Raw genomic sequence first — 23,232 nt, forward strand, 5'->3', positions numbered from 1 at the left:
GGTGATTTCTTGGAAGGAGATTTGAAATTGAAAGTGCCTAGCTTGGAAGGAGGACTTTAGATCCTGAAACTCTTCATCAAAAGCAGCCTTTTTGAGGTATAAAGTCAGCACCTTGCCTTATTATCATTTACATCTCTTTGTTTGAAGTTTTAGCATGATTTTGGGATTTTGGTTGGGGTGTCCATGATGTTGAAGGTTCCAGGGGTTATTATGTTAGGTCTGACCCCTTCATGACTTCTCTTGGCTTAAAGTTGCAAACTTTATTTGTTTCTAGGTCCCATTCATGCAATAAGTCCCTCATTAAGACTTTATTAATCTCTAGAGTGTATTTTTAGCTTGCATGGTGACTTTCCAACCTTTGGACTCCAAAACTATGTTTTGGGACTATGTTGTGAGAGTTTAAGGGCTTAATGGGTTAAGACTCACTCTAATGAACCTAGGGTTTGAGTTTGGCTCTTTATGGATGGTTCTTAAGGGTAAAGTTGGAAACTTTACCCTTCTAGACATCATTTTGGAAGAGATTTGAGATTGGGACTCCCTGGATTCGATGGAAGTAGCTTAATGCATAAAGAGGTTGGATTTCTGGCAAACTCGGCGAGTTTATTACTGAACTTGACGAGTTGATAGGATTTTTCCCGACCCGTGTAGTTAGTGGAGAAATCGACGAGTTGAAGGGCAACTCGGCGAGTTAAGTCAACTCAGGTCATTGAATTTCACTTTTGACTTTAGTCTTTAACCAAGTTTGACCTATAAAGGTTTTGGGGCATTTGAGTTGTATTTAAGGGGTTTTTGTTTTAGGGTTTGTGTAAATCTGATATTCAGAGTTCAGACCTAGCCGACTATCGTGTAGTATTGAGGTGAGTCTCCTTACCATATCAATGGGTCAAAGGCACCAAGGCCGGCCCATGTTATTTAGCTAAAGTGGTTATTTGCGAATGTGCTATCAGTGTGTTATGTATGTACATGAAGACCATGTGGGTTTCCCATGGCAATTAGTTAAGACCATGTGGGGGTTCCCAAGGCAGTTAGTCAAGGCCATGTGGGGGTTCTCATGGCAGTTAATTAGGACCATGTGGGGGTTCCCATGACACCCTGAGTAAGACTATGGAGGGTTTCCATGGCATCCTTATATGTTTGTATGCATGACTTATGTGTTTTTATATGGTATATGTTATGGAGAACTCACTAAGCATTAGCTTACAGTTTATTGATTGTTTTAGGTACTTCTGGATCAAAGGGTAAGGGCCCGGCATGATGGTGCAACACGCACTCTCCAATATTTAGTTATGGACACTCTGATCTTTTGAATAATTAATCGATGTAATGGATTTTTGAGAAGTAAATTAAGATTGGAATTTATAATTAAGGGACGTGGGTTTTAATATTTAAATGAAAATTTTTATTTGAAAATTTGGGTTGTTACATGTTGGTATCAGAGCCTTGGTTTGAGGGATTTGGGCACACTCTCGGGTGTGTCAGAACTCAAACTGAGGAAATGATAAAATTGTTTTCAATGAAGAAATCAAAAGTTAAAATTTATTGAAATCGATTTCTTTGTAAGAAAAGGGGGGAGAGAGCAATGCACATAATTGGCCGAGCTCAAGTAAGTGTTTTCCCCAACATGTTAGCCATGCTATAGTTATATTTGGAAATTGATAATTGAATGGATATTGCTATGTGTATGCTTTCAAAGTTGTATATGTTTAGGATCGCACAACCCTAGAATGATGAATATGCATTATTCATGTTCCTTGTTTGGCTGTGGTTTAGGATAGGAGCTTTATTTAACAGTCTATGTGATTCTCTTTGTATATAACTTGCATGCATAGGGCAGCCTATAATTAGAGTTTATGCGGTATTCTGTGGGTTATGTTATTGTTTTGGGTGAATTAGAGGTATCAAGTATAGCCTTAGGGAATGTATAAGTAGGTGTGGAAGGTAGTATTGGGCCTGTACTACTGAAAGCACATGACATGTACCCGAACCAATGTTGGACTTAGAAGATCTAAGGAGACCGGTGAGGGGTATCCCCTTCAAATTCCTTATAATTTTGTCAAGTGGTATTTTCAATTGAGGATGGTGATGATCACTCGAGGTTCAGGATCATGATCAAGTTCGGGTTTAGGATCCGGTGCAGAGCCTATTGATGAGAGGTTGCGCGATCTATTGCAGCTGAGGTTACACGTGGCATCCTTGGCGCTACCCTGATGATCTTTGGTACCGTCAAGGAGGGTATCATGGAGATCATGGAGGAGCAGCTCAGGTCTTTTCGAGTCGAGATTGTTGTAGGCTCAGCTTCTTGGAGCTCAAGATGTGAGAGGAGGCTGCTCACGACGTGAGATCAGCTCTAGTGACTTTTCATGTTTGAGTTGGCTGAGTTGAGTTAAGATGAGTTGGAATCGGAATGAGTAAGCTCTCACGATGTGACCAAGGGTTGGTCATGACATGAAGCTAGATAACTGACATTCTGGGCTATTAACTTTGACTTTGACCATTAACTTTTGACCTGGGTTGACTTTTGGTCAAGATAGCTAGTTTTAGTGCGTAGTCTAAGGTTGGAACCTGTATGACATGATAGGAGCGTTGTAGTAGCGGTTGCAAGGCTTTTAGCTGTCATTTAGCTTATTCATGATTCAGGTGAGTCTCCTTACTGTACCCGTGGGTCGAAGGCACCAATGTCAACCCACAAGGATCTGTTATATGCTAGATGTCTTTGTGACTCGTGCATGGTATGTTGGGCTAAGCCCATTGTATGACAAAATGGGCCTGTTTTTATGTTGGGTTGGGCTCATGAATTAGGAAGTGCTAGCCCAATGTATGTTATGTTGGATGCTAGCTGTCTTTGTGACTCTTGCATTGTATGTTGGGCTAGACCCATTGGTTAGGAAGGGATAGGACCATTATCCTAAGTGAGGGCTAGGCCAATGGTATGTGGTATTTTAGGGAACTCACTAAGCTTTGTGCTTACGGTCTCTATGGTTATGGTTTCAGGTACTTCCAGTTCGAAAGGAAAGGACCAGGGTTAATTGCAGTGCAGCCATCCATGTTTCTGCACTTTATGATTTTAGGAATTATACCCTGATAATTATTCTACTTTGACGTACTTCTAAATGGTTGATAAGAATAAATGATGTTTTGTGTTGAATTAAAAATGAATTTTTTTACCTTATGATTTTTGGAATGTTTCAAGTTGGTATTAGAACCTTGGTTTGAGGGATTCGGGCACACACTCGAGTGTGTCTGAACTCAAACTCAGGATTTATAAAATCTTTTAAAAGAAAATGATTTCTAAAAAGATTTTTTATAAAGAAAAATGGGTGTGATGCGTGTAATCAACCGAGCTCAAGTAAGTGATTTCCCAAATACCCATACATGTTGCTATGTTATATAATATGAATGTTTACATGCTAGGATAAGTCGGGGATACTTTCATGAATTGCATGATAGATTGGCTTGGTACATGATGCCTCGTAGCTTATAAGGAATTGGATGCTATGATTGATTTGGAATATGTATTGATAGAACTTATTGCTAAGCGTATGCTTTAAAAATTATATACGATTAGGATCATATAGCCCCATAATGACTGATTTAGCCTTATTTCCCCGTTCCTTTTTTGGTTGGGGTCCTAGGGTATAGTCTTTTATTCGACAGTCTATCTGATCCTGTATTGTGTATAATTTTCATTCATAAGGCAATGGGCAGTCAGAGTGGAAGTTCCTAGCATGGGTTGTAGTAAGTGATTTTGGGGTGTCCTTTGTTTGTTCTGTATCTTGGAGCGTTACTGCATGAATGCTGCTTTCTTTGTGCTTTGTAGAACTCTTAGTGATGTGATTTAACTATTAAGTGAATATGATACGTCAAATGCTATAAATCTTAAATAATCTCAGAGTGACAAATTTGGCCTTATTGCACAGATTGTGTTTGAGTCTAATCGTTGTAGGGTTGAGTCTTTTACTCGAAGAATTATCTAAGCTTTGTTGCATGTGATTGTATTCATGAAGTATTTAGCTAACATTAGTGGGAGTTTTTCAGCAAATGATGGCAGGGTGAGGATGAGGAACCTATGAGAGCCTAGGAAGTGCTTTAGAGGGTTTGGTTGTGCTATTTAGCATTGATGTGTGTGAAACTAACTAGTTTTATCCTACTTTTTTTAAATATAAATTAGACACACAAAAGGAAGTGTACTTGTCAATTAGTGGTATAGTTTAAGCAAGCAGGGTATCGAACACAAGGAACGAAAATTATAAGACTAACTACTAGGATTATCTAAATAAAAAAAAGTAATAAAAGGAGCGTTTTCTCTAGTTTTGCAAGACTAGAAACTTAAATACTCAACTAACACTTAAAGAAAACAATTAACAACTAAGCAAATAAAATTCAACTAAGTTCAATGATAAAGAGGACTTCTGTTTAGGTTTGAATCATTTGATCCTATGGTTGATTTTATAGTTAATGCAATGGATTAATTTTTTTCTTTGGCTACCGATTAAGGTGATTAGGTTCACGTTCGCTATTACTAATCCTTAGAAAATAGATTAATTCAAGCAGTGGCCATTTGTCTAAATTAATGAATTTCCTAGTTTATTGGTTCGGGTTAAGTAAGACTTGTAATGGTTAATTAAATTGATCATTCAATTAACCTCTTGTTGATGGTTCGTCACACAAGCTCACACATTAATTTATCTATTTTCTAGTTAACCCTAGTTTCACATTCGCGATTCCTAGGCATATAACAATGTTCTCACATAGATCATACGAAATTAGCAATTAAGAGATGTTCATGCAACTTAATATGCTGGTTAATTAACTGGAAATAGTTGTAATTAACACATAAGGTTCTTTAACAAGCTTAACAAAACAATATCACCAAATTAAATTAATCCTAACCATAAAATCAATCCATATTCACAAAATCATCTACCCTAAACAGAAGACAAGTGTTTTAGTTCATAATTACAGTAAAAACAAACTCAAAAATGAAATCCATTGGTTTAAACATGGTTCAATCAAAAGTTAAAGTAAGGATATACTTGAATTGCCTTTAATCTTCCCAAAATCGGATGCTTAGACTTGATCTTCGAGTTCCTAGGGCTCCAGTAGTAACTTCAATCGCAACTTAGCCTCCAAGGGTTTCCAAAGAGAGCCTCAATTCGGGAATTTGACTTCTATTTATAGATTTCAGAAAACAGGGTCTACTCATCGAATAGGTAACCGACTCACCGAGTCCCCTTTGTGGAATCTGTGTACGACAAGGACTTTGTGTTTTGCTTCGCGAACATTCGTGGGTACTCGCCGAGTAGTCGTTTAGACTCGTCGAGTCCTTCAGGATTTGGCTCTTTTTTCTTCTTTCTTCAGTTCCCGAGCTTCCGATCGCATCTCCTACTTCCTTTTGCTTCCGAGCATATCTTTTGGACTGAAAATACAATTTAAACACAATTAAGTACCTTTTGTCCATAATTGCAATAAATTAGCCAATAAATAATAAAAATTTATACTAAATATATAGCTAAATATGCGCATATCAAGCATACTTGGAGTACCAGTTTGAGACAGTGACTTGGAGGATTCGAGATAACTCTTGAGGAAAGTATGGATAGGTGTGGAAGGTAGTATTAGGTCCTTACTATTGAAAGCACAGGATCCATACTTGAATCGAGGGGAGCCACGGAGAATACAGGAAGCATGTGGGATGAGGATTCTTTGAGTATGTTCTGATTATTGTATGGTTGCTTTTCAACATGGTGATGAGTACTCGCGGAGGAGGATCTGGTTCTAGTTCAGGTGCTGGCATCGATCCGATAGATGAGCGGATGCGGGTTTTATTGCGTCAGAGATCACCTACTGTATTTTGGAGTAGACTCCAATGAGTTTCGATTCGTTCAAGGAGGGAATCTTGGAGATTATAGAGGAGCATCAGGATGCATACAATTATGGGATTATGAACTTGCTAGATGAGCGAATCAGGGCTTTTTGGGTTGAGATCGCGGCAGGACAATTGGGACCGTAAACTCCCTCATTTCGGCAGTTCAAGGCTTGTGGAGTTCTAGAGTTCTTTGGGTCTAAGGATCCAATTACTAGCCGCCGATGGATCGCTAACATGGAGAATGCTCAACGGATGAGCTTCTGCCATGAGGGGGTGAAGGTGGGATTTGCATCTTGTCTCTTAAGGGACTGAGCCCATGATTGGTTGGATGAGATTAGTGCGTTGGGATCTGCAGCCGTGGTGGCCATGTCCTGGGAGGAGTTTGTCACGAGATTCAAGGAGGAGTTTTCACCAGAAATTAAGGTGCAGAAGCTGGAGAGAGAGTTTCAGGACCTTCGTCAGACTCCTGCGACTATGGCACAGATCATTGCCAAGTTTCGGGAGAGGGCCTTGTTGGTCATGCAGTATGCGGTGGACAAGGAAATAAAGAAGGTGAGGTATCATGATATGTTGAGGGATGAAATCAGGGAGTTTATGATTTTGTCAGGGTGCAAGACCCTAAATGATGTGATTTCTAGAGCCCGAGAGTGAGAGATTGACCCAGAGCATCTCAGGAAGAGGAAGCCAGAGCAGATTCAGATCGCAGGGGGTCTGACGAAGAGGCTTAGGACTTAGTATTCGCGTTTGGGAGGCCAACAGGGTCGGGGCCATTGTGCCAAGTATGGGAGGACCCACGAGGGAGGCTGTCGGGATGCAAGAAGAGGATGTTTTAGTTGCGGTCAAATGGGTCATTTTAGTAGGGAGTGCCCTTGGGAATCAGTTCCAATGTATTTTCACTGCATCAGGTGGGCCACAAGAAGGTCGAATGTCTGAGGTTGATGTAAGTCCCAAAGTTTGTCTGATGTATCAATCTGATCCACTTGATGGTGTGGAATCCCAATCAAGTGGATGATGCAAGATCAAATGGAGAAGAAGAAGAAGAAGAATAAGATGAATTTATGATGTATTGATGATAAGATTGATGATCTTACAAGAGATTCATACACACACACACACATACTCTTCTTCTCTTTAACTTTCTATCTCTAGAATATGCTCCACCACTTGTAACTCTTCTCCAGGCCTACCCCTCACCCCTACATCTATATATATGGACAGCAAACCCAAGGCCCAAATCCAATGCTAGACCAAGAACACATGGGTTTTCGGTCCAAGCTACAATTAAACCCAAAGCCGTTTTTGGTCGTAGACCGAAAAATACAATTGCCTAGAAAAGTAAAGTATAAACCATATTTTTGACCCAACAATCTCCCCCTTGGTTTATAGCTTTCTTTTCTTTGACCTAACAAACTCCCCCTAAAAATGTAGCTGGATTTTCTTGTCAATCTTCATTTGGAGCTTGACTTCAGCTTTTTATCTTCTATTTCTTCACAACTTCAAGATAAACAACTGAATCTTCTAGGTGAATGACTTCATCCTGAACAATTGGGATTTTCTTCGAAATTTGACTTTGAACGCATGTTGGGTGTGGAGGCTTCTTGTATGGATTCTTGAAAATCTGCGCTTTCAGCTTGAGAATCTTCAGAAAGAACAACAGAGAATGAATCTGCTAGATCACTTCAGCAGGTACAAGATAGCAGCAAATTGATTGAGGAGGCTTCAATGCAATATGTCACATAATCTTCAAGTACAAGTTCACCTTGCTTCTAGGTTTGAAAGATTGAATGTTGAAAGAATAATCTTCATTTCTTGTTCCTTCGAATGAGAATTCTTTAATGATCCCAGATGCGTCTTGAAAAGTAAACGTAACTAAAAGTCCACGTGGATCACAAAGTTATGAAAACCCTTCTCACCACAATTGTTCAAGGACCCAGACTTGACTAAAAAAATCTCGATACAGTCTCATCTACATCTGAATTCACCTTTCAAGACAAATGAAATTTGAGATAAAAACAAAATTAAAAACAAACTAAGCACACAATATTTTTGGATTTTTCATATTTTTCTGAAAAAGAAATAAAAATAGAAGTAAAAATATTTTTGGATTTTTGATTTTTTTGAAAAAAATAAAACGGAAATGACAATATTTTTGGATTTTTGATTTTTTAAATTTTTTTTAATTCCCCCCTAAAATTTATGCATAGAGGAAAACTATGAACAAATTTAACAAAAACAAAAATATTTGGGATCAAAGTTGTCAAGCAATTCAATATCGTTTATCAGCACACACTTGCATGTCTAGATCTGGTCAATCACCAGTATTGTGGTCCACTTAAACACAAAGGATATGGACAAATTTGACAGATTATAAGTGACCATACATTGTGATCTTATTCCTAAATTGACCATTTAGCTGACGACGACCAAGGATATTGTTGTCCACTTAAATTCAATAGTGAGATCTACAGACAACCTATTAAATGGTTCAATTTCAGATGTACTAGAACGTGTTCCCCACTTCCTGACCACAGTAATCAAGAACTTCCAAATAACTTCTTACTTTAGGAGAGTATTCAATCATTAAGAAAGAAGTCAGATATAAAAGTGCATATGTTGTATCCCAGGTCAGATGTTTTCCAATCACGTAGAGGGAACAACATATGACTAACATAGATAGAGGGTTAGAGAGATAGTAGGGTGCATATGCTGTGTCCGAGGTCGGATCTTCCGATCACGCAGATGGGACATCATATGGCTAACAGATAGAAAGAATTGCATAGACAAGAAGATGCATAGAAATAGAGTTGCATATGTTGCATTCTAGGTCGGATATGTTCCAATCGCGCAAAGGAGACAACATATGGCTAACAGATAAAAGGCAAGAAAATAATTTCCTACAGACCTACTTTATCAAAACCCCCTAGTCGCCCTATCAGTACCCGAATTAAGGACATGAGTCCATACATCGAGGAAATGTTAAGCCACAATTATATATATATATATATATATATATATATATATATATATATATATATATATATGATTTTTAGTGTATCCTGTAGGTTCCCATGTTTATCTCACTGCTCAATCTACCCGATCGTTATATTGTTAGTCCAAATAGAACTATATAAGTCCATACTGTAAAGTCCTTTCATTGTCAATCTATGTCTAGTCCTTTTGAATCCTTTGTGCCTACCAGCACATTGAACACAAAGTCTAGACAATTTGGCTTCAGTGCATTACACGAATTTCATATTGCCCTTTAGCATTAGACTTCATATCACTTCCCTAAACAATACCTACTAACAAAAGACTATAAGAAAATAAAAAATTATCTTCAAAGGGAATCATTGTAAGAAAAACTTAGGAGTATCAAGAAGAAAACTTAAACTGTAAGTCAACAATTGAATTTGCATCCAGAAGGTCTAAGAACAACACCCATATTTCAATCTCAGAACAGATCCAAAAATTCTTCACATCGTTAAGCACAAACCCCATGTGTGATCCTCTCCTTTCTTCCTTTCCCACAAAGGAGACATACTCTCAAACTAAGTTCTGAGTGTTATACAGTAGAGAGATGTCCCCTATCATGTGCTTGGAACATCCACTACCAACAAACCGAAGTCTGATGATATGCCTCCATAGCTGCTCCAGCACAGAGCAGGATCAGTTGGTCTTTGGAACCCAATCCATTTTGAAACTGGATTGACCTTTGTCATTTGTGCAAGGTGCTCTCTCCCATGACATATCCTGCTTATCACAAACAGAAGATGAAGAAACGTTAGAATCATTAGGTGATTTGGGAGAATGAACCTTTGGAACCCATTTGTAGTCGGGTTTAACCAGTTCTTGTTCGATCGGATGGGTGGCTCAGTACTTGCTTTTGAACTTGAAGTCAGCCGTTGAGATGGCTTTACCCTAACCGGTCTTGGTTTCACAGGAGCATCTCTTAAATTTTGCTTCTTGGTCGGCATTCCTTTCTTGTTGTTGGGAGTTGATTTCTTGGTCTTCTTTGCATTCCAGTCACCATTGTTTGAACATGGTCTCGAAGGATTTCTTTTGAAAGATCTCCCTCTTGGCGCATTCTCCCATCCATGTGCATAGTATGGAACGTATGCACGATTAGGACAATTTCTGGCAATGTGTCTAGGTGTTCCACAGTGAAAACATGTCTTTTTCTTTACTTGGAAGTTGTTTCTGCCTGTCCCTTGTATCACACCCTTGCCATGTCTCTGATTGTTCCCACAAGCACACTTGCAGCAAGCCGGCTGTTTCACTTGTTCTAGTGGCATGTATTTACCAACGTCAGGTTAATTAGAAGCAACATATTCAGAGTTTAAGGAGTCATTGGTTTGACAGTCAACAGAATTTGTATAACTATAATTAGTTTGTTCACCTGTTCGTCACCCTCTACTACTTTACCTGTACAGGAAGTAGAATCATTAGTATCTTTTATCTCAACACCCTCAGTTGGCCCAGATTGTTCAGTCTTAACTGAAGCTGGAATAGTGGTTTGGCTATACTGAGCAGGTATTTCTAGGGGTGTTCGTTTGAATGGATCGGTTCGATCCGATCCAATTAATTAAATCTAAATTGATTTCGGTTTTCAAAATATAAATCAAAATGGTCCAAACTAAATTCAAATCCGATCTGATCCGATCCAATTACAATTCGGTTGGATCGGTTTTATAATTCGGTTTTCAAAAGCCATAACATTTTAAAAGGACATAGAATTGTAATTGTTGGATATAGTGTCTAAGTCCATAACTATATTTGGTGTGTACTTGACCAAACCCGACATGTTCCATTTGGGTTGCACTTCACCCGAACAATTTATGGATAATCTTTTGAGAATAGTACAAGTTATGATTTATTAATATATTATAAGTTCTAATATATTAATATAAGATCATATTATTTAATTAGTATTGATCTATAGTTAATCTAGGATTAATTTAGAGATCAAAGATATTACTAATTAAATATGGGCTTCTATATTTATATAGTGTGGGCTAATGCTTATTTGGAATGGGCTAGGCTTGCATGGAAAGTCCATGGATACTCCATGGAGCTTTAACCCATGGATCTCATGGAAATGAAGAGACATGGGTATTAGGGTATACATGGATGTAACCCTAATCCACCACACTATATAAAGGAGGCTTTGGTTCTTGAAATAGACTAGTGGACACTAGTTGAGTGAGAAAAACAAGATGGCCAATTTCAAGATAGTAGTGACTATTCTCTCAAAGTTCCAAGTTTGTGGTGATTTGTGATTTCCATTTGAGGCATCCACACTATTGGTGCTAGGCTCTAAAACTCCAAGGAATCAACTACAACTACAAGGTAAGTATTTCTACTAGCTTTATTTGATTCAAGTTCCCCATGCCATGCTAGTTAGGATATAAACCTTGGAAAAATAATTATTTGCATGTATCTTAGACAAACATAGATCAAAGGTTTATTAGGGTTGCATGTACACTTAGGAAGTGTTAGAATGCTCAAAACCCATCAGTGGTATCAAAGCCTAGGCTTGTTTGTTTGATACTTGATGCAAAATATTGGAAAAAGTCAAAAAACTTGTTGTCTGCCTGATGAACTCGCCGAGTCCATGGGGGGACTCGCCGAGTTCATGTGTATCTTCAACCTACTCACCGAGTAGGTTCATGCACTCGGCGAGTAGGAGCCACAGAGTGTAGATTTTCGACTTTAGTTGCTGGAAATGGACTAGAAACATCACCCTAAACTGTTTTGGTACTTGAAAACTTGTTTTAGATGGTGTAATGTCTTTGCTAATCCATTTACAACAACTTGTTATCAAAATTACAAAGTTTTATGTGTAATTTTTGATTCATGAAAGTGTTCATATTCATGTTCTTGATCTTATGATGTTTAGATGATCATAGGAATTATTTGTAACCTATGTGGTAGGTTAATTCATGATCATTATGTGTTTTAATTGAGTCCATAACTTGTCCTCAAGTTATGGAAAACCAAAAGTCACTTGAATTAAAACCATTAAAAGAACACTAGAGTTAGAAAAATGAAGAGTCTTCATTTTTATTACTCTATTAAACTCATAAATTACAAGAAATGAAAAGTTTTGAAAGTTTACAAAACCTGCCCTCAAGTTTTGGAACAAGTAAAGTCATATTAAAAACTTTAGTTCCAACCCTTAGAATTTTAAAAGTTAAAATTCAACCCTTATACTTATAATATTATAAGTTAATAATATATATGTATAAGATTAAAGTCGTCTTACCACTAGTACGCCTCATTCACGAAGCCGGTCTATAAGGTGGGTATAAGGTTGTTGCCTATAAAATGGCAACTTAATGGGTGTCCACTCTCACCCACCGCTTGCTTGACTGGTGGAGGGTCGTTAGCCGAACGGGTAAGATAAGGACTTATAAATTCTCATTAAAAGTATGATGAATATTATAAAGTAACTAAATGTTTTATTAAATTCCCAATCTTAGTTACTTTAGGAAAAATGTGAATAAGGTGCTAATCCATGAAATTACACTTTACACTTTGTCTAAGTCGTTAGTGGAGCGTGTGTGGTTAACCGGCACACTAACTTGGACTTAACAAGGTAGGTAAAGGGTGACTTAATATTTATCATAGTATCGATGGAGCGTGTGTGGTTAACCGGCACATCGATTGAGGGGTAATTTATTAAGGGTACCAAGTAATTTGCATGGTTACTTCACACCTCGTTTTGTGATCCTCGGCATCCCAGTCACAAAACTTGGAGGGCACACTCGAGATTGAAACATGCCTTTGAAAAGTTCATTGAATCTCAAAAGAATCTAGGAGTTTCTAAAAACCAAATTAAATATTTTTAATATTTCGACTTTGGTGGAAATTGGTGAATCTTCATTCACCTACCTTTCAAATATGTTATTACTTAGATTGCTGCATACCTCTTCTAAGTATAATATATTGTGATTGGGTCCTAGCCTTAATATTACATTTGGGTGTTTTATTAAGGACTATCTCTATATCTAAACTAATTCTTTCTTTCTTCTCTTACAAGATGTCTGCAAACAACGCTGCTTTTGGCTCTAATCCTAGTGGCTCCTTTTCTCTTATGAACTTGTGTGGGAAAGTCACTTTTGATGGATCCAACTTTAATGAATGGATCAGAAACATCAGAATGATTACTCGCTACGAGGACAAGGAATATGTCCTCGGTAAGGAGCTTAAGGAGATTGATGAGACAGTTGCTACTCCTCAAGAGATCGCTGAGTTTAGGGCACATGAAAGGGATGCCACCAAAGTGGCATGCATCATGATGGCCACTATGACCGCGGATCTCCAAAAATCCTATGAAGATTTCTACCCCTATGAGATGCACCAAGACTTGATGGAAAGATACCATCAAAGTGCTCGTCAAGAGAGGTATGAAATCATCTCCTCCATGATAACAACTCGCATGAAGGATGGTGAACCCATCACAAGCCACATGCAGAAAATGCAAAGATTTGTGGACCGTTTGCTGAAGCTTAATGTGAACTTCCCCGAGGAGCTAGCAATAGATATTATTTTGCACTTCTTACCTTCATGTTATGATCAATTCCGCATGACATACCACATGAACAAGGAAGAGGTCACTCTCATCAAACTTCAAGGACTCTTAAAGACCGCGGAAAGTGGTCTTAAGGGTAAGGCGGTTGTTACTACTCCTACTCCTACCAACTCCGCCCCTGTCTTGGCAATCGGGAAAGGACGAGGGAAGAAGAGAAAGAGTTCTTCGAAGGGTACCAAGGTTAGGACCCTTGATGGCTCTTCTTCAAGTGGAACCATGAAAGGTTTCATCACTCCTTATTCTGACCCAAAAGAGGCTGAATGCTTTTATTGCCATGAAAAGGCACATTGGAAGCGGAACTGCCCAAAGTACCAGCAAGATGTGAAGCATGGGAAAGTTAAACCCAACCATGCAGGTATTTACACTATCTTATCTATCAAATCACCCCATTCTAATTCTTGGGTCCTTGATACCGGTTGTGGTATTCATATATGTTCTGATTTACAGCGACTAAGAAGAAGTGAGGATGTGGAGCAAGGAAGAATAAAGTTGATCATGGGAAATAGGAAAGCTTCACCTGTCACCAAGATTGGAGTTTATACTTTATCGCTAAGTAGTGGGTTTAGTTTAGATTTGAATAAGTGTTGTTATTCGCCAGAAATGGCAAGAAATATTATTTCCTTTCATGCATTATATAAACAAGGTTTCACCTTTTCATTTGATAATGAAGTTGGTTCGATTAATGCTTTCTTTAATAATGTTCTTTATTTTAAAGCATTACCTTGTGATGGCGTGTATGAAATAGTATCTGTGGTTGATAACTTAGGAAATAATGTATTGTGTATTGATTCTGTTAATAATAATAACTTGGATAAAGCATCATTATGGCATTATCGTCTTGGACATATAAGCAAGAAACGCATAGGCCAACTCCAAAAGGATGGAGTCTTGGAGTCGTTTGACCTAAAGTCAGATGATAGTTGGGAATCATGCTTACTTGGAAAATGACAAAGACACCCTTCACAGGCTCTTGTGAGAGGGGTGAAGGTTTGTTGGACCTTGTACACACGGATGTGTATGGACCATTCAAACATGCCACAAGGGATGCTAATCATTATTATTTGACTTTTACTGATGATTACAGTAGATATGGATATGTCTACTTAATCAAGCATAAGTCAGAGACTTTCGAAAGGTTTAAGGAATTTAAACAGGAAGTCGAGAATCAATTAGGCAGGAACATTAAGATGCTTCGATCCGATCGAGGTGGTGAGTATCTTAGTTCAGAGTTCCTTGACTATCTTAGGGAATGTGGGACTGTCACACAATTGACACCTCCCAGGACACCACAGTTGAATGGTGTAGCTGAGAGGCGTAATCGAACCTTGTTGGATATGGTTCATTCCATGATGAGTCGAGCTTCGCTACCAATCTCGTTTTGGGGGTATGCCTTAGAGACTACCGCCCATATTCTTAATCTAGTCCCTACAAAGAAAGTTGCCAAAACTCCTCACGAGATGTGGACTGGTAAAGTACCCAACCTAGACCACATCAATATTTGGGGTTGCGAGGCTTTTGTGAGGCGCGAGACTCATGATAAGCTAGAACCCCGAAGCGAGAGGTGTATTTTCATCGACTACCCACAAAGATCCTTTGGTTACCTCTTCTACAGACCTAGTAATAATGTGGTCTTTGTAGCAAGAAGAGGAGTCTTTTGAGAGAGAGAGTTTATAAGCCAAGGAGACAGTGGGAGGCAAATTGATCTTGAAGAAATTCAAGAGTCAAGCGGTGAAGGAACTTCAAACCCTAGCCCTCAACTTGAGGAGGAAACTCCTGTTGAGCCAATTGACGAGTCTGTACCTCTGAGGCGTTCCACGAGAGTTAGGAATGCACCTGAGCATTACTATGGTTTCCATATTATTGCGGAAGGTGAGACAATTATTAGTGATGAGACACTAGTAGGTCTGGATGAACCTAACAGCTACACGGAAGCCATGGCAGGCCCTGAGTCTGCTAAATGGAAAGAGACTATGGATAGCAAGATACAATCCATGTATGACAATCAAGTTTGGAACTTGTTTGAGAATGTACCAGGTCGTAAGACTGTAGGGTGCAAATGGATCTTCAAGAAGAAGAACGACATGGATGGTAATGTACACACTTATAGGGCTCGGATGGTTGCAAAGGGCTTCTCTCAAATTCCTGGAGTGGATTATGATGAGACCTTTTCTCCAGTAGCCAAGATTAAGTCTATTAGGGTTATGTTAGCCATAGCTGCATTTCATGACTATGAAATTTGGCAAATGGATGTCAAAACCGCTTTCCTTAATGGAAAGTTGACTGAAGATGTTTACATGAGTCAGCCAGAAGGTTTTGTCAGCAACGAGTACCCTAATAAAGCGTGTAAGCTTGAGAAATCCATTTATGGATTAAAGCAAGCACGTCGCAGATGGAGTCTTTGCTTCGATAAAAAGGTCAAGGAATTTGGCTTTTGTAGGAGTGAAGATGAATCTTGTGTGTATGTCAAGGCTAGTGGGAGTATAGTTAGCTTTTTGGTGTTGTATGTGGATGGTATACTACTCATAGGAAATGACATCCCAACTTTGCAGGAAGTTAAGTCCTGGCTTGGGAAGTGTTTCTCTATGAAGGACCTTGGTGAAGCTGCCTATATCCTAGGGATAAGGATTTTGAGAAACAAGAGTAAAAGACTAATTGGACTTAGTCAAAGCACCTATGTGGACAAAGTGTTGAAAAGATTCAACATGCATAGCTCCAAGAAAGGTGAATTACCCATTCAGAGTAATGCCAGATTGAGTAAGACACAAAGCCCTAGTACTGAGGCTGAGATAGCAGAAATGAGTCGACTACCTTATGCTTCAGCTGTAGGATCGATCATGTATGCTATGACGTGTACTCGACCTGGTGTAGCCTTTGCTTTGAGCATGGTTAGCAGGTATCAGGGGAACCCTGGAAAGGCACACTGGACTACGGTAAAGAATATCCTCAAGTACCTGCGGAGGACTAAGGACTGGGTCCTTACTCTCGGCGGGAGTGATGACTTGAGAGTTGTAGGGTATAGTGATGCTAGCTTCCAGACTGATAGGGATAATTTCCGCTCTCAGTCGGGCTGGGTCTTTACCTTAAACGGAGGAGCAATCACTTGGAAGAGTTCCAAGCAGGAGACAGTGGCTGATTCCACTTGTGAATCAGAGTATATAGCAGCAAGCGAGGCAGCAAAGGAGGCTATATGGCTAAAGAACTTCATCGGAGACCTTGGAGTTGTACCAACTATAAAAGAGCCAATGGAGATTTTCTGTGACAGCAATAGTGCGGTTGCCTTAGCCAAGGAACCAAGAGATCATGGGAGATCCAGACACATTGACAGAAAATATCACTTCATCAGACATCGAATAGAAGAAGGAATCCTCGTGGCAAAGAGGGTATCATCGGATGAGAACCCAGCAGATCCCCTCACGAAGGGACTGAGTAGGGTTAAGCATATCTAGCATGCTCGGAGCATAGGGCTGAAGGATGATATAAGTTTTAGTAGTTAGATAAATTATGAAATTTGTAAAGTGTAATTGACATTAGATGATGAATAAAAGGTGTTTTATTTATGAGTAAAGTGTTGCTATCTCTTGTCGATCGTTTACTGTATTTCGTTTGCATGTTTTGACTTCCAGAATAATTATGTTTGGTATATCATATTATTCAAACCTCCACAGTCGGTCATATGTCGGAAGTAGGTATGAATCAAGACTGTCATGATTGGTTGCAGAGGTCTAAGGTGTTGGACATGGCTACAACAATCATGAGTGCTCATAAGTTCTGAGCATTGGACTCAACCTACGCTCACTGGAATCACTTCATGGAATTTTATCTCGAGTGATCGTGAGACGGTAATATCATATAAGTCTTCAAACCTAGAGATATGATTTGTTACTTACGAGTTGGTTATGCATTGATTGTACGAAAACGCATTGGTAACTCGATGTTATAAAACGTGCCTTTGTGTATAATTCAATGAGTGGTATAACAAACTTATGAGTCGAAGTTTATCTGTTCCTTCTAGGATTAGAAGCGATATATGGGCCCCTCGATGATTTTTTTTGACCTATGTACCGGGCCCGGTCAGAACTAAATTGATGTGTTCAGTTAAGTTCTATGTCAAACAAATCGGAAATCGGGAAACAAATGCTGGACAATAAGTAAGACCATGTTCCATGTATTTGTCCGACTGATATCTAGAACAAAGGATTATATGATCACTTATCTAAAATGGCGCGTTCTAGTTCAACAGAGTTTAAAGAGCTACGATTGCTGATCGGTTCCTGAAGTCATACTTGCAACTATAGTTATTAGACTTATCCAAGTGGGAGACTGTTGGATATAGTGTCTAAGTCCATAACTATATTTGGTATGTACTTGACTCGACCCGGCATGGTCCATTTGGGTTGCACTTCACCCGGACAATTTATGGATAATCGTTTGAGAATAGTACAAGTTATGATTTATTAATATATTATAAGTTCTAATATATTAATATAAGATCATATTATTTAATTAGTATTGATCTATAATTAATCTAGGATTAATTTAGAGATCAAAGATATTACTAATTAAATATGGGCTTCTATATTTATATAGTGTGGGCTAATGCTTATTTGGAATGGGCTAGGCTTGCATGGAAAGTCCATGGATACTCCATGGAGCTTTAACCCATGGATCTCATGGAAATGAAGAGACATGGGTATTAGGGTTTACATGGATGTAACCCTAATCCACCACACTATATAAATGGGGCTTTGGTTCTTGAAATAGACTAGTGGACACTAGTTGAGTGAGAAAAACAAGAGGGCCAATTTCAAGATAGTAGTGACTATTCTCTCAAAGTTCCAAGTTTGTGGTGATTTGTGATTTCCATTTGAGGCATCCACACTATTGGTGCTAGGCTCTAAAACTCCAAGGAATCAACTACAACTACAAGGTAAGTATTTCTACTAGCTTTATTTGATTCAAGCTCCCCATGCCATGCTAGTTAGGATATGAACCTTGGAAAAATAATTATCTGCATGTATCTTAGACAAACATAGATCCAAGGTTTATTAGGGTTGCATGTACACTTAGGAAGTGTTAGAATGCTCAAAACCCACCAGTAATATGATCTAATTTTACAAAAGAAGCAAAAACAAATTATTTATTTGTGATTTAAATTTATAAACAACTACGAATGCATATTATAGTTATTATTTAATAAATAAAAAACTTTTGAGAGAAAGTACATATTAATGTCTTTTATTAGGTAAAACCTTTTGATCTTATTTAAAAACAATTATAAAATTAATAAATAATTATAGATATATTGAAAATAAATACATAACAAATTGTTATTCGGTTGTTTTGGACTATTCGATTCTTATTTTCTAAACCAAAACCAATCCGAAATCCAAAATAATAATTCGGTTTTGTTGAAAACCAATCCAAAAATCCGAATATCCGAACCAAATAGTGCAATCCAAATTGTCCAATTGGACAATTTGCTTTTATCCAAATAGTGAACAGCTCTAGGTATTTCTTCCTCGTTGGTCTCAAGGGGTGGGTTATAATTGTCATTGAAAGGAGGTGGAACACTATGATACCCTAGACCCTTGGCTTGATTATCTTTAAATGTTAATTGTTTCTCTATCATGGATGCAACTACCTCACTTGACACATCAAATTTCTTAAAGTTGAATTCAACATCTTTATATTTAGCTTTTGATGCATCAAGTTCGGCATTGAAATTGGCAAGTTTTCCCTTAACATAATCATAATTCACACATTTATTGTTGTATTTTTCTTGAAGTTTTCTAAAGTCCTTGGTTTTGGCCTCTAGTTGTGCTTTTAGGGGTTTTTGGCCTTTCCTTAGGGTATAGCCTTCATATTTAAGGTCCTCATTTTCTCTTTTTAATATATTGATTTGTTCACGAAGAAACTTAATCGTAGTTTCACAAGATTGAGAGCATGAAACTTCATTGACACGGATGTTTACGGAACTCATTTCTTTAACAAAAATGCCCTTTGACTATAAAACTCAAAAGTCAACCTTAAAATTCAAGTTTAAAAAGTCAAACCGAAAAGCTAAATGTGAAAACTTGAAAGTTAAACAAAAAAGTCAAAGTCAAAATTGAAAGTCAAAGTCAATTTTTGAGGTCAAAAGTCAATTTAGAAATTCAAAAATAAAAATCAAAATTTTGAGTTGAAAATGAAACTTTAAAATTTGAAAAACTGAATTTTGGGCCAAAATTGTAAGAAACCCAAAAATAGGAACCGAAATTGCGAAGCTATTTGAACTAAACCGGGAAGACGTATAACATGTGGCTTGCTAGATGGATCGGTAAGGAATTGGGTTGTATGTGTGAGAGACCCAGGTTCGATCCTTGCTACACCCCAAATTTTTGAATAATTGTTGCAGACCGAAAACTCCTGCTGACTGCAAACAAGAGAGGACCGAACACGTGCGAGACTGCTGACCGAACATGTACGCAATGTCCGAAGTTGTAAACGGTTCACGGCTGTAAACGCTTCAGACCTCAAATGAGTTTCCGACTGCAAACCCTTGCAAACCCTAGTTGTTGACCGCAATCCGCCACCACCCCTCGTTGGTTACAACCAAAAAAACGCAATTTTTCACCTTTTTAGCTCCAAAACTTGACCAAAAACTCATTTTATGAAAAACACGAAAAAAAAATCCCCACTATTTTGTCAAATACTATCCAAAAACGTAAAATCCTTCAAGAAAAAGTGCAAAAACGCTCCAGATCTTGCCAATGAGATTGATACAATCCAAGCTTTGATACCAAGTGTAAGTCTCAAATTTTGTGTGATGTATCAATCCGATCCACTTGATGGTGCGGAATCCCAATCAAGTGCAAAAACGCTCCATCACTTGTGACTCTTCTCCAGGCCTACCCCTCACCCCATATATATATATATATATATATATATATATATATATATATATATATATATATATATATATATATATATATATATATATATAGACAACAAACCTAAGGCCCAAACCCAATGCTAGACCGAGAACACAAGGGTTTTCGATCCAAGCTACAATTTGTAATATCCCGAATTTCAGAAGTACAATTTATGAGTTTAAAGTGTAATTTCGAAGCAGGGACTCGACGAGTAGGTACGCTTACTCGCTGAGTCGGAGCGGGTTTGGGTCGCGAATTAAGTGACCAACTCGCCGAGTCGGAAGCTGGACTCGACGAGTTGGCGTTGGGATGAGAAAAACCCTAATCTTAGCGTTTGCACCCTATTTAAAGGACTTAATGTCCTCCCCTCATCTCCCTTAGCCCCCTTTGAGATCCAGTAAACCCTAGCTCGTGTGTATAAGGCCATTGGAGGGAGATTGAAGCTTTGAAGATGTGTTCTAGTGGGAGAAACTTGAAGATAAAAAGGGTTGCATCAAGAAAGTAGTGTAGATCCAGAATCTACTGCAGTTTTGGGCACATCTTGGAGGTAATGAGCTGTTACCTTTCCTTTGTTGCTTCTAGATTTATTCTTGAATGAGATTTGGGGCCATTTTGGTATGATTGAGATCCACTTCGGGTTTGGAGTCCAGATCTGAGGTTGCTACTTCAGATCTAGACTTGTATTGGTCCAGAAAGTCATAAAGCATCAGTTATTGAATTCTTACCCTTATGAGACACCCCATAACCTCTTAGAACTTCCTGATCAAGGTCAGAGTCCTCAGTCAAGGTCAACAGTCCATGTTGACCTTTACTCGCCGAGTGTACTCGGCCACTCGCCGAGTTCATGGAGCACATCCCAACTCACCGAGCCATCGGAGTTACTCGTCGAGTTCCTTCGAATCCCGATCGATCCTTAAGGGCCACCCGTCGAGTTTCCCCCTTGCAACTCGACGGGTACACACGCAAGTCTATCCAACGGAAAAGCCATCCGACTCGCCGAGTTGTTCTTCAACTCGTCGAGTTTTATGGCGATCTTCATCGGACTCGCCAAGTTGTTCATCCAACTCGCCGAGCTCAATGACCATCTTCATGGGACTCGCCGAGTCACCCTTGCGACTCGCCGAGTCCATTCAGTCCTCTTTCCATATAGATTTGTTTTGAGCCATGCAGCGGCTCCAAATCACAGATCCAAGCTTCTAGGGCATACTTATCATGTAAAGTTTCAAACTTTACGTACATGCATGGCTATATGGGCTCCAAAAGTCTATTTTAAGTTCTTGATGGAGCTTCTAGTCCAAGAGGGACTTCATCTACAACCAATGCAACAACTTTATGACTCTAGCACCCAAGGAGGGTCCAGATCTGTTGTTACAACTTCAGATCTAGCCTATAGCTCAACATCCCAACTTGAAAATCCATAAAAAGCCCTAGAACTCAACAAGAGGAAAGAAAAGGAAGCAAGAATGGCAATTTGATACCTTCAACAGATGCTAGCTGAGGCAAAACTCGTTTCCCCCTCCTTTCTTGCTTCAATTTCCTTTGCACTCTTAACTCCCTTCCTCCAAAATCCTCTCTTCCAAGCTTCAAAACCACTCCAAGGCACACACACACGAATTAGGGTTTATAAGGGCTCTCAAAGACTATAAGGAAGCCCAAAGGAGGTTGAGGCTCCTTTAAATAGGATGCAAACCCTGGGATTTAGGGTTTCATCTGCCAGCTCCTACTCGCCGAGTCCCAATAGTGGACTCGCCGAGTAGGTCACTAAACACGCGTTCTCACCCCGTTGCTACTCGACGAGTAGGTCGACCAACTCGTCGAGTAGAGCTTTATCCAGAAATTCATGATAACAAAATACTTGAGGATCGGGGCGTTACAATTCTCCCCCACTTGAACTAGACTTTGTCCTCGAAGTCTGCCGAAGAAAACAATGTCGGGTAATGTTCGCGCATTTCCTCCTCCGGCTCCCACGTCCACTCGGATCCCCTCCGATGCTCCCACTGCACCTTTACTAAAGGTATTTCCTTGTTCCGCATAATCTTCTTCTTCTTTTACAAGATAGCTATAGGCCTCTCCACATAGTTCAGGCGCTCATCGACCTGAATGTCATCCAACGATACCACTGCCTCCTGGTCCATGACGCACTTCCATAATTGCGAAACATGAAATGTGCTGTGGATCCGGCTAAGTTCCTCCAGAAGCTCTAGCCTATCAGCCACCTTGCCAACCCTGGCAACAATCCTGAACGACCCAATGAATCGGGGACCCAATTTTCCCCTCTTCCTGAAACGGATCATACCCTTCCATGGTGAGACCTTCAGGAGAACCATGTCACCCACATGGAATTCCAACTCAGATCGGCGTCGGTCGACATAACTCTTCTGTCGACTCTGAGCGGTCTGCAACCGCTGTCTAATCTACTGTATCATCTTGGTAGTTTGCAGGACTACCTCCGTTCGACCCATTACCCTGTGCCCAACCTCGCCCCAACAGACTGGGGTCCCACACTTCCGCCCATACAATAGCTCGAAAGGCGGGGCACCAATACTGGAATGATAGCTGTTGTTGTAGGCGAATTCCACAAGCGGTAGGTGGGAATCCCAACTCCCACCGAAATCGATGACATACGCCCTCAACATATCTTCGAGGGTCTGAATGGTCCGCTCACTCTGCCCATCAGTCTGCGGATGGAATGTTGTACTGAAATGCAGTCTCGTACCTAGTTCCTCGTGGAACTTCTGCCAAAAACGGGAAGTAAATCGGACATCCCGATCGGAAACTATGGAAACTGGAACCCCATGGCAAGAGACAATCTCGCGGACGTATAGGTCGGCCAACTTCTCCGCCGATGAACTCTCCCGAATAAC

Source organism: Lactuca serriola, chromosome 5, assembly GCF_051521515.1.
Source record: "Lactuca serriola cultivar US96UC23 chromosome 5, Lser_US96UC23_V15, whole genome shotgun sequence".
Taxonomy (NCBI): domain Eukaryota; kingdom Viridiplantae; phylum Streptophyta; class Magnoliopsida; order Asterales; family Asteraceae; genus Lactuca; species Lactuca serriola.